This window comes from Macaca thibetana, chromosome 12 (genome assembly GCF_024542745.1).
Source record: "Macaca thibetana thibetana isolate TM-01 chromosome 12, ASM2454274v1, whole genome shotgun sequence".
Lineage (NCBI taxonomy): Eukaryota > Metazoa > Chordata > Mammalia > Primates > Cercopithecidae > Macaca > Macaca thibetana.
The window spans coordinates 719,619-730,473 of record NC_065589.1 but is presented as its reverse complement, the minus strand read 5'-3'; the positions used below and the strand labels follow the sequence as shown (position 1 = coordinate 730,473).

The 10,855-nt window shown below is 57.6% G+C and overlaps 1 protein-coding gene across 2 annotated transcripts in view; it reads right to left on the bottom strand.

Moving 5' to 3' along the window:
* THAP4 (THAP domain containing 4) overlaps positions 1–10,855 on the bottom strand; it is a 691,437-nt gene that overhangs the window by 262,699 nt on the left and 417,883 nt on the right. The window lies entirely within an intron of this gene.

The following is a 10,855-nucleotide window of genomic DNA, read 5'->3' as shown; positions in this document are numbered from 1 at the left end:
GGGGAAGCCCTGCCCGGTAGAAAGGGGAAGCCTCGTCCAGGGCCCCTGCTGGGGAGGGGGGCCAGCACCTCCGGAGATTCTGCCCGCCAGGCTGGCCTGGACCCCTGGGGTGTGCGGGGGAGGCGTGGCGGGGGGGCGCTCTCCCACACAGCTGTGGTGGGCTCGGATGCAGGTGGTGGGGGGGCTTCAAGAGGAAGCAGTGGAACCTCTCATCCCAACCTGGCACCCTCTGCTTACCGGGCACCGATGGAGACCCCATGGGCCCCAGGAGGTTCCACCCCACACAGAGGCTGGAGACAGCAGCCAGCCTGCAGGTGACACGGACGAGGGTCCAGGAGAAACCCGAATCCAGGCCTTGGGGCCGAACTGCAGGGACGAGGGTCCCAGGAGAAACCCCAATCCAGGTTTTGGGGCCCAACTGCACGGACAGGGGTCCCAGGATAAACCGGAATCCGGGGCTTTGGGGGCCCAACTGCAGGGTGGCAGGAACCCCACACACCGACTTATAGGGCCCAAGCCAGCCTCATCCTGGGATGGGATTTGGGAGTCTGCTTTCCTCTAGTGGACCAGGGGCTCTGGGGGTCTCCTGGGTGGGCAGCTTGGCCGCCTCAGGCCGACAGCAGGTGCCCCTCGCCACCCCTTCTGCCCAGCGCTGTGGGGCAGTGGTCTCAGGGGCTGTGGGCGGGGGACTCACAAGAGCACCTGAGGCCCCAGGCAGGGGGCACAAGGCCCTGACCTCTCCCTTCTCCCATCGCCTGCCAGGCCATCCCTGGCTGGGAGCTTGCTGGGGCCCTGAGGGTGGGTGAGTTCTGGGGCCCAGGGCAGGGAGGGCACAGGGAGGCTCTGTGTTCTGGACCCATGCCCCTGCCCTCAGCGCCACACACCCCAGAAGCCTGTGCACAGGTGTCCTCATATGAGCACAAGAGGGGCCACCCTGCAGTGACCTCGCTTGGTCGCATGGCTACTAAAATGTGGCCACTGAAGAGGAAGAAGGCAAGGCTGGTGCCTTCTCCACAACCTACCCAACTCAGCCTTCAGGATGGCTCCCGGCCCATCCCTGCCGTTGGTCAGCTCCCAGCATCTGACCCTGTCAGGACACAGGACATGACTGTCACCTGGGACCCCCTTCCTTGTGGGCCCTGGGGGCAGGCGGAGCAGCCTCAGCAACAGGTGAGAGATCCCCACCTTTCCCAAGGGGATTCCTTCTGTCTGCCTCGGGGCTGCCCGGAAACTCCTGCCCTTGGGGTCCTTCCGCACCCTGCTAGGGAGCCCCAAAGGCTGCAGGCACCCGCCCATCCTGGAAGAACCCCCCCAGGGTTTCCAAAGGCACCTGGGACACCCCAGCTCCCTGGCCACCGCTCAGCTCCCTGGCCTGCTTGACCCCAACTCCCCCGACACCTGCCCAGGGCCCCTGTCCGGCCCTTTGACTCCCACCCCCCATGACCCTCACTCCTCCCCCTTCTCAGCCACTTCCTGGTCCTTCTTTCCTGACCCTCTCCCGACCCTCCTTTCTCGGTCCTCCCAGCCCTCTCCCGGTCCCTCTCCCCTCCTCCTGTCCCTCTCCCGCCCCCTTCTTTCTCCATTCCCCTTCCCTCCCCTTCCTCTTTCTCCCTCCCCCTCCCGGCCACACGCCCCCACCCCGTCCCTCTCTCTGCTTCCCTCCCTGTCCCGACTCCCCCACCCCATCCGTCTCCTCGCTCCCCTCCCTCGCCAGGCCTCCCCACCCCGTCCCTCTCTCCCTCCTTCGCCCCCGGCCCACTCCTCGCTGTCCTGCGGCGCCCCCGTGTGGCCGCTATAGGGGACGAGCAGATCCTGTTGTCGAAGGCCTGGGAGGGCGCGGATCTCTGGGGACGCTCCCTTGTCCCCAATGCTGTCGAACTGCTTCTCGGCTTAATCAGATGAGTTCGTTAAAACTAACAGACTACCCATCATCAGCATTGTTACCATTGGTTTCATTAGTGATTGTATTTATTTAATTAATTGTTACATTCACCAGTAAAAATGGGAGCTGAGGCCACGGGTGCACTCACCGGTGTGCGGCTCACCGCTGTGAAGGCAAATACGGTACTGTGAGTGCTGAATGCACTGCCGTGGTCGCGGGAAAGCCGAGGCACAGACACCAGCTCAAAAGCCAAGGGCAGGCCTGGGGCTCACATGCCAGGCAGCCCAAGCTGAACGCTCACCCTGAGCCACACCTGAGCGCTCATCTGAGGCCGCACCTGAGCCCGCACCTGAGCCCGCACCTGAGCCCGCACCTGAGCCCTCACCTGAGCCTGCACCTGAGCGCTCACCTGAGGCCGCACCCGAGCCCGCACCCGAGTGCTCACCTGAGGCCGCACCCGAGCCCGCACCTGAGGCCGCACCTGAGCTCTCACCTGAGGCCGCACCTGAGCTCTCACCTGAGCCCGCACCTGAGCCCTCACCTGAGCCCGCACCTGAGCCCGCACCTGAGCCCGCACCTGAGCCCTCACCTGAGGCCACACCTGAGCCTGCACCTGAGCTCTCACCTGAGCCTGCACCTGAGCCCGCACCTGAGCCCGCACCTGAGCCCTCACCTGAGGCTGCGCCTGAGCCCGCGCCTAAGCCCTCACCTGAGCCCTCACCTGAGGCCGCACCTGAGCCCGCACCTGAGCACTCACCTGAGGCCGCACCTGAGCCCGCACCTGAGCCCACACCTGAGGCCGCACCTGAGCCCTCACCTGAGCGCTCACCTGAGGCTGCACCTGAGCCTGCACCTGAGCCCTCACCTGAGGCCGCACCTGAGCCCGCACCTGAGCCCGCACCTGAGGCCGCACCTGAGCCCGCACCTGAGGCCGCACCTGAGGCTTCGCCTGAGCCTGCACCTGAGCCCTCACCTGAGGCCGCACCTGAGCCCGCACCTGAGCGCTCACCTGAGGCTGCGCCTGAGCCTGCACCTGAGCCCTCACCTGAGGCCGCACCTGAGCCCGCACCTGAGCGCTCACCTGAGCCCTCACCTGAGCCCGCACCTGAGCCCTCACCTGAGCGCTCACCTGAGGCCGCGCCTGAGCCCTCACGGGAACCTTAGCCTGAGCCCTCACTGGAACCTGCACCTGAGCCCTCACCTGAGCCCACACTGGAACTTTAACCTGAGCCTATATCTGACCTCTCACCTGAGTCTCCTGTATGGTTTGAGTGGCCAGGTTGGGCCTAATTAAATATGAGGTAGCAGTAACGACTTTAGGCAACTGAATTGATAGTAGAGATATTTAATATCAAAATCAAAGATGAAGGGCAGACACACTTTTAATGTAATTGCTATTAGTTCAGCCAAAGTTGAGGGGACTCAAAGTCTGAATAATTTCCTGACTTTAGGTACATTTCCTAGTGATGGGGGTCAGCTCGTCCAGGGTCAGATGTCGTTCCCGCTGAAACCAAGTCCGCCCAGAGCGTGTGAGGCTGAGCACAGGCTTGGGGTTCCCTGGGAGGGTCAGTGGGAACTCCAACAGCAGCTCCCATCACCCTGAGGTGGATAAAGCGAATGCAGCTCTAAGTGTCTGGGGTCTGTGCTGATTTATGTAACTACCTGTTGCAGGGTTGGGTTAGGATCAGGCTGGTTACCCTGGACCCTGGATATTCAGGTGGACAGGCAGGCCTTGGCCTTGGACAACGGCTGGATGGGGTGGGCTGGGGCTCCTTTACCTGCAGCTTTGGCAAGGGGAGCAGGAGGAGGCCAGGGAAGTCCCCAGGAGGAGTGACCACCCGGCGATCCGGGTCCCAGGATGGTTGGTAGGTGGAGGGTTACACCACTTGGGCCTCAGTGAGAGGTCCTAGCTGGAGCAGAAGTTTGGGTGTCTGTCTCCTTCCCTTTCCTTCTGGTGCCTGGCACTTTGCACCTCTGTACAGGAAAGGCAGCAGAGGGCTGGGGTCCTGGCGATGCCTCCACCCTGCCTCACAGCCTTTGGGGAATGTCCCCACCTGTTAGTGGCAAGTGTCCCTCTTTGCCTGGGACTTTGGAGGCCAAATTGGAGGCCTTTCACTTTTCCCCCAAGTTCTTCAGCACACTTAGAAGCATCCGCCCACCCAGCTACACCCCTACATTTTTCCCTTGATGCCCAGGGCCAGGCATCCTATAGGCACTTGATTACAGATGTCTGCAGGTGACAATCTGAGTGCCTGTATGCTACTCCTGTGGGCACCTAGCACCCTGGTACCCCTGGGAACAGAGCGTGAATGCCTTTAAATCTAGTTGGAGCAGAGAACCAATTCCAGACACCCAGAGCTATTTACATAACTCATTACTAGGGTCCTGGCCCTGTGATCACTCCCAGGACTAGTTCTGTGTCTGTCCAGGTGTGATCCAGGAGTGCAGTGAGGGATGTGGATGTGGGATTGGCCCAGGACTTCCACCTGCAGAAGAAAGGAAGGGACGGGAGGTGAAGAGAGGGCAGGGGAGCAGAGGAGAGGGGCGAGGGGAGCAGTCTTTCCAGCTGGGGCTGGCCTACGCTGCTGGGGTCATTTGGGAAGAAAAGGTGATTTGGAGTCGGGGACACTGAGGGTGCCCTGGAGCCAACATCTGAGGAGAGCGACAGGGGTTTCCTCGCTCCACAGCCCCAGGTGGCCTTGGTGGGTACAGGCAGAAAATGACATTTTCAAGTCCAGTTCCAACCCAGAGCTGGTTCCTAGACCCAGCGCCAATCAAGGGGGACCAGGGAGGCAGCAGAGGTTCCTGTGAATCCAGTGCAGAGTGACTGCCAGACAACCCACATCTTTTCTCAGCAGACTGAAGGCCACCCCACACTTGGGAGAAGCCTGGGTGAGGCACCTGGGGAAGACCCTCAGCCCTGGGAGAGTCCCTCCAGGGGTGAGCAGGGGTACTGCCCCTCGGGGTGTGGCTCGTTTAGCTGGTTTTATAAAATAAGAAAAAGCGCCCTGTGAGCACCCCTTTGGGAGCCTCGTGACACCCCCAAACATATACCTCGTTTCCAGGTCAGAAGTAGTGAAATGACCATTGCCAATGCAAGCGGAACTGCCTTAGGACACAAGGGGGAGGTTAGGGCCTGCTGAGGGGCCTCCGATGGTGGGCCCCGAGGGACCCCGAACACCTGTGCCCACCACCTCCCAGGTCATCGCTGGGCCGCCTCTGTCTCCTGGGAGGCTCTGCCTCGGGGAGCACTCTTCCCATGCTCCCAGCAATGACTTCCAGGCCTCCCTCAGCATCAAGAGGAGCCACGTCTTCTCCTTGTGACCCAGCAGTATAATTCACCCTAAATAATGGCAGAATGGGCTGTGTGTAGTCTTTAAGAGTCAAAACAATTTTACCACAACAGGAGTCATTCAGCAGTGGCTAACACTGCCCTGACCTGTGTGGTGCTGGGCTCCAAGGCGGCCCTCGGCACGCATGGGGTTCACCGCGCCCCCATGACCATTCCCGGCAGGAGGCCGGACAGAGGACTGCGTTATGTCTCCCCTAAAAGAACATCACAAAAGTCACACACTCCGGGTGCCACGCGTATTACAGACGGAGGGAAAGCAGATGAGCGGGCGGGACGACTACACCCGAGCGGGCTCGCCACACCCAGGCAGCGCGGGTCGGGTTTCAGCTTCCTCCGCCCCTTCCTTTTTCTCGGTGCAGCCTCAGTGACGCGGGATACAGCTCTGCCCTGGGGCCTCCCAGAGCCCACCTGGACCCCACACTGGGTCAGCCCTGGTGCGGAGGAGGCCGCCCTGGATGGGCACGGGGGGGCAGCACGCGATAGGGCGCTGAGCAGGGGCGTGGCCGTGCGTGTGAGGGCGCTGAGCAGGGGCGTGGCCATACGTGTGAGGGGGCTGGGTAGGGGCGTGGCCGTAAGTGTGACGGCGCTGAGCAGGGGCGTGGCCATGCGTGTGAGGGGGCTGGGCAGGGGCGTGGCCACGTGTGAAGGGGCCGTGCAGGGGGCGAGGCCACGCGCGTGAGGAGGCTGAGAAGGGGGCGTGGCCACGCGTGTGAGGGGCTGGGTAAGAGGCGTGGCCGTGTGTGAGGGGGCTGGGAGGGGCGTGGTCATGTGCGAGGGGGCGTGACCACGTGTGGAAGGGGGCTGACCGGGGGTGTGGTCACATGTGAGGGGGCCGGCAGGGGGTGTGGCCATGTGTGAGGGGGCTGGGCCGGGGGCGTGGCCACACGTGAGCGTGCTCTGCTGTGGGCTTCCTTCCCTTCCTGTGCAGGTGGTGGTGCCCTCTGCGCCTTCACTGGGGTGCAGCCACGTAACTGAATCCAGCCAGGATCAAGGGCAGACGGTGGCACAGGTCTTGCCACTGTCCCCAACCTGGGTTTCAACACAGCTGAGGCCTGGCATAGTCTTTCTGGCGCCTCTGGCTGGCTCGGTCTGAAAGGTGGGACAGACGCAGATGGGGCCTCCCTGGGTGCAGCGTGGGTGGCTCCTGGCCGGGGAAGTGAGAGGCCCCTGTGCAGTGTCTCTGAAGCAGCCCCAGGCCAAGGCTGTGGCGTGCTCGGTGGTGCTGCAGGCCCAAGATGTTTATGGGTCGAGGGTCCCCGGGGCCGGGATTCTGATCCCTGGTGAGAGGTGGTGGGAGGAAGTACAGACGTGTCTTTGGTGGCTGTTCCTCACATTGAGGTGACACCGCGTCTCCAAACATGTGACCTGGCTGGAAGCAGATGCTGCTCTCCAGTTCTCCCTCCTCTCCGTCCCTGCCTGGGACATGTGGATCTCACCCCCAGCCACTTCCTTCTGGCCTCTGTCCCCTGCCTGGGACACGTGGACCTCACCCCCAATCTCCTCCTTCTCGCCTCTGCCAGGTCACAGTCTGCACCAGAAGTTTGGCGGATCTCAGTGAGGCGTTAGTTTGCATTTCCTCGCGACGGGTGAGTTGAACACCCTTTCATGAGGGTATTGATCACCGTGTACCTTCTTCGTTGAAATGTTGTCAGTGTTTAAAGTAACAAATCTTCCTCTACCACTATGCTACAATTTTTGTGTAATATTTTGATGAATATTTGAAATACGTGCCGATTTTCTTTGGATTTCTTCTTTGACCATGCTTTATTTAGGAAACTCTCTTTATTTATGTATTTATTTTTTAAACCCCCTATTCTGAGAAGCATATTTAGAAGAGTCTTGCCCACTTTCCAAATATGTGGAGAGTCTAAAAGGGATCTTGCTATTACTGATTTAACTCCATTTTGATGAAGGAACAAACTGCAGGATCTCACTTTTTAAAATTACGGAGACTTATTCTTACTGTTTAACATAAGCCCTGGCCGGGCGCGGTGGCTCAAGCCTGTAATCCCAGCACTTTGGGAGGCCGAGACGGGTGGATCACGAGGTCAGGAGATCGAGACCATCCTGGCTAACACGGTGAAACCCCGTCTCTACTAAAAATACAAAAAATTAGCCGGGCGAGGTGCCGGGCGCCTGTAGTCCCAGCAACTCGGGAGGCTGAGGCAGGAGAATGGCGTGAACCCGGGAGGCGGAGCTTGCAGTGAGCTGAGATCCGGCTCCTGCACTCCAGCCTGGGCGACGGAGCGAGACTCCGTCTCAAAAAAAAAACAAACCATAAGCCCTATCTTCGTAAATGCTCCATGCACACTCGAAAATTACGTGTGTTCTGCAGCTGTGGGGTGGGACGCTCTCCAAGAGTTAATGAGGTGCAGCTGGTTGACAGTGCTCTTAAAACCGGCGAATCCTTCCTGTCCTGTCTGCTGTGCTTGCAGAGCCATTACATCTCCAACTAGGACAGTGAATTTCTCTATTCTTTCAGTTCTGTCCTTTTTACTTCGTGTATTTTGAAACTTATTATTTTTTTAGGCATTTAGGATTTTTCTGTGATCCTCACAGAGGCTGACCATGGTGTCGTCATGGAACATCCCTCTTTATCTTCAGGGGTGCTACCTGGTCTCATGTGCGTGTCCCAGGGCTGCTTTCTTATGCACAGAATTGGCGCTCTGTATCTTTTCCTTTTTCTATTCTTTTTTCCTTTTATTTCCTTTTTTAGATGAATTCTTGCTCTGTCGCCCAGGCTGGAGGGCAGTGGTGCGATCTCGGCTCACTGCAAGCTCTGCCTCCTGGGTTCACGCCATTCTCCTGCCTCAGCCTCCCGACTGGTTGGGACTACAGGCGCCCACCACCACGCCCGGCTAATTTTTTTTTTTTTCATATTTTCTTAGTAGAGACAGGGTTTCACCGTGTTAGCCAGGATGGTCTTGATCTCCTGACCTTGTGATCTGCCCACCTTGGCCTCCCAAAGTACTGGGATTACAGGCATAAGCCACCGTGCCCGGCCACTTTTTTCCTTTTTTTTTTTTTTTTTTTTTTGAGACTAGGTCTCACTCTGTTGCCCAGGCTGGAGTGCAGTGTTGCCATCTCGGCTCACCACAGCCTCGACCTCCTGGGCTCAAGTGATCCTCCCACCGTAGCCTCCAGAGTAGCTGAAACCACAGGTGCACACCACCATGCCAGGCTAATTTTTTTTTTTTTTTTTTTGCATTTTTTGTAGGCTGATTGCCCAGGCTTGTTTCAAACTCTTTTTTTTTTTTTTTTTTTTTTTTTGAGAAGGAGTTTCACTCTTGTTGCCCAGGCTGGAGTGCAGTGGCATGATCTCGGCTCGCTGCAACCTCCACCTCCTAGGTTCAAGCAATTTTCCTGCCTCAGCCTCCCCAGTAACTGGGATTACAGGCACGTACCACCATGCCTGGCTAATTTTTTGTATTTTTAGTAGAGACAGGGTTTCACCATGTTGGCCAGGCTGGTCTCGAACTCTTGACCTCAGGTGATCTGTCTGCCTCAGCCTCCCAAAGTGCTGCGATTACAGGTCAAACTCTTAGACTCAAGTGATTCTTACAGCTCTGCCTCCCACAATGCTGGGACCACGCCTGGCCCACTGTGGATCTTTTTCTATCCTTTAGACACCAAACCTGTCTTTGTATCTTAAGTGGGTGTCCATAGATGGAGTTGGGTCTTGGTGACAGTCTCCACTTTGCACGTGGAGTTTCTCCATTTGCCATTCCTGTAATGATTGATGAGGTTGCTGTACATCCTCCATCTTGCTACTTGTTTTCTAAGTGTCTTATCTTGTCATTTGTTTTCTATTTGTCATATTTTTGTTCCTTTGTTCCTCCATTCCTGCCTTTTTTGGGTTAATTGAAATTTTTTAGCACTCTGTTTTACACCTCTGTTGGCCTTTTAGCTGTGTCTCTTGGTATTACCATTTTTAGTAGTTATTCTAAAGACAACAAAATGCATCCTTAATTTATCAGCCTATTCATGTCACACAAAATGTTGGAAACTTGTAACAGTGTAATTCCTCTAACCCTGTTCTTCCTGTTATAGTTGTCATATGTTTAACTTCTACCTACATCACAAACTCCATAACACAATGCTGCTTTTGCTTTGGACAATCTTTTAAAGACATTAAAGTTCCCTTTTTAAGAAATTAACCGTCTTTTGGGTGTGGTGGCTCATGTTTGTGATGCCCAAATTTTAGGAGGCAGAGGCAGGAGGATTGCCTGAACTCAGGAGTTCAAGAGTGGTTTCAGAAACACAGTGAGACCTCGTCTATTAAAAGGAAAAGAAACTAGTTGGGCGTGGTGGTGCGCACCCGTAGTTTCAGCTTCTTGGGAGGCCAAGGCAGAGGGATCCCTGGAGCCCAGGAGGTTGAGGCCGCTGTGAGCCATTGTTGTTTTCCTCCCGGTCTCCCCCCTCCGGCCCCCACACAGCTCCTTCTCTGTTGCCCCAGGCTAAGCCCAGCCCTGGCGCTGCCCCTCCTCTCACTGCGGCTCTTGTTCTCCCTGCGCTCCGCCTCCTATGACGGCAGATGGGGAGGAGAAGGGTGGGAAGCGTGGCTCACAGTCAGCTCCATCACAGTGGCCCTGTATTTGTCCAGTTTCACAGCCATTTGCTAGAGGAGCGCAGGTCCAGCACTGGCTACCCTGTCATGGCAGGGGTGACCTCTTACCAGCCTAGCAGCCCAGAGGCGCCCCAGGCGGGGAGGCGGCAGGTGGACACCGGGCCCGGCGTGTTGTGGCAGTGACGCCGGCGGCTCACCAGAGCTCCGACAGCAGAGAAACAGGCTGCGAGTGTAAACGTTGACTTGCTGTGAGCCAGGGCGCCATGGCGCCGGCAGCATGTGCTGCAGAGACGTCCAATCAGTCAGCCCCTCCGTGCTTGGTGGGTGAGGCGTTGCTGTACGTGCACCATTAAAGAGCTCACAGGAGAGAAATGCAAACTCCTCTGGGGGCCCCAGGGTGGACTGCACCACTCAGCACGAGGCTTTCCCAGCAATGCGGGCTTTCTGAGGCTGTCATTTTGAGCATGTCTTTCAAGGCTGCAGCCCTTAAGCAGCACAGCCTGGGTGTTCAGCTGGATAATCCTGTAAATGAGGTTTAAGTGGTTTAATTGCCCACAGCAGCAGGTGGGAGTCTGAGCCTCTGTGCAGGGCTGCAGGCTGTGGATGGATTATGCAGGTGCTGGTCTTTAATGAGAGGACCTTCAGAGAGATGCAACAACACCGCATGTGAGGCAGAAATGAAGCCTCCAAGTCGTATTGGAAGAGCTGCTGTCCATGCAGCCACCGCCCCCCTAGATATTCTGTGAGGGTCCTGGCTCCAGTCCATCTGTCCATCATCTCGGGAGCAGCCCATGCCAGCCACATTGTCCTCCAGGCTTCTCCGCACAGACCTGGCTGCTGTGGGGTGCAGGGCATTCTGGTTGCACGTGTGCACTCCACCCCCTTTCACACGTGTATTCTCTGTAACACTCAGGATAATCCCGTGAACTAGAAGTCAGGTCCCCTGCTAAACTGGAGTAGGCCTGAGAAAGATCTTGGAGGATTAAGGCAGAGCTTTGCCCTGGATCTGCCTCCAGGGAGGTACCTGAGTCTCCACAGGGGCTGTGCCACAGAA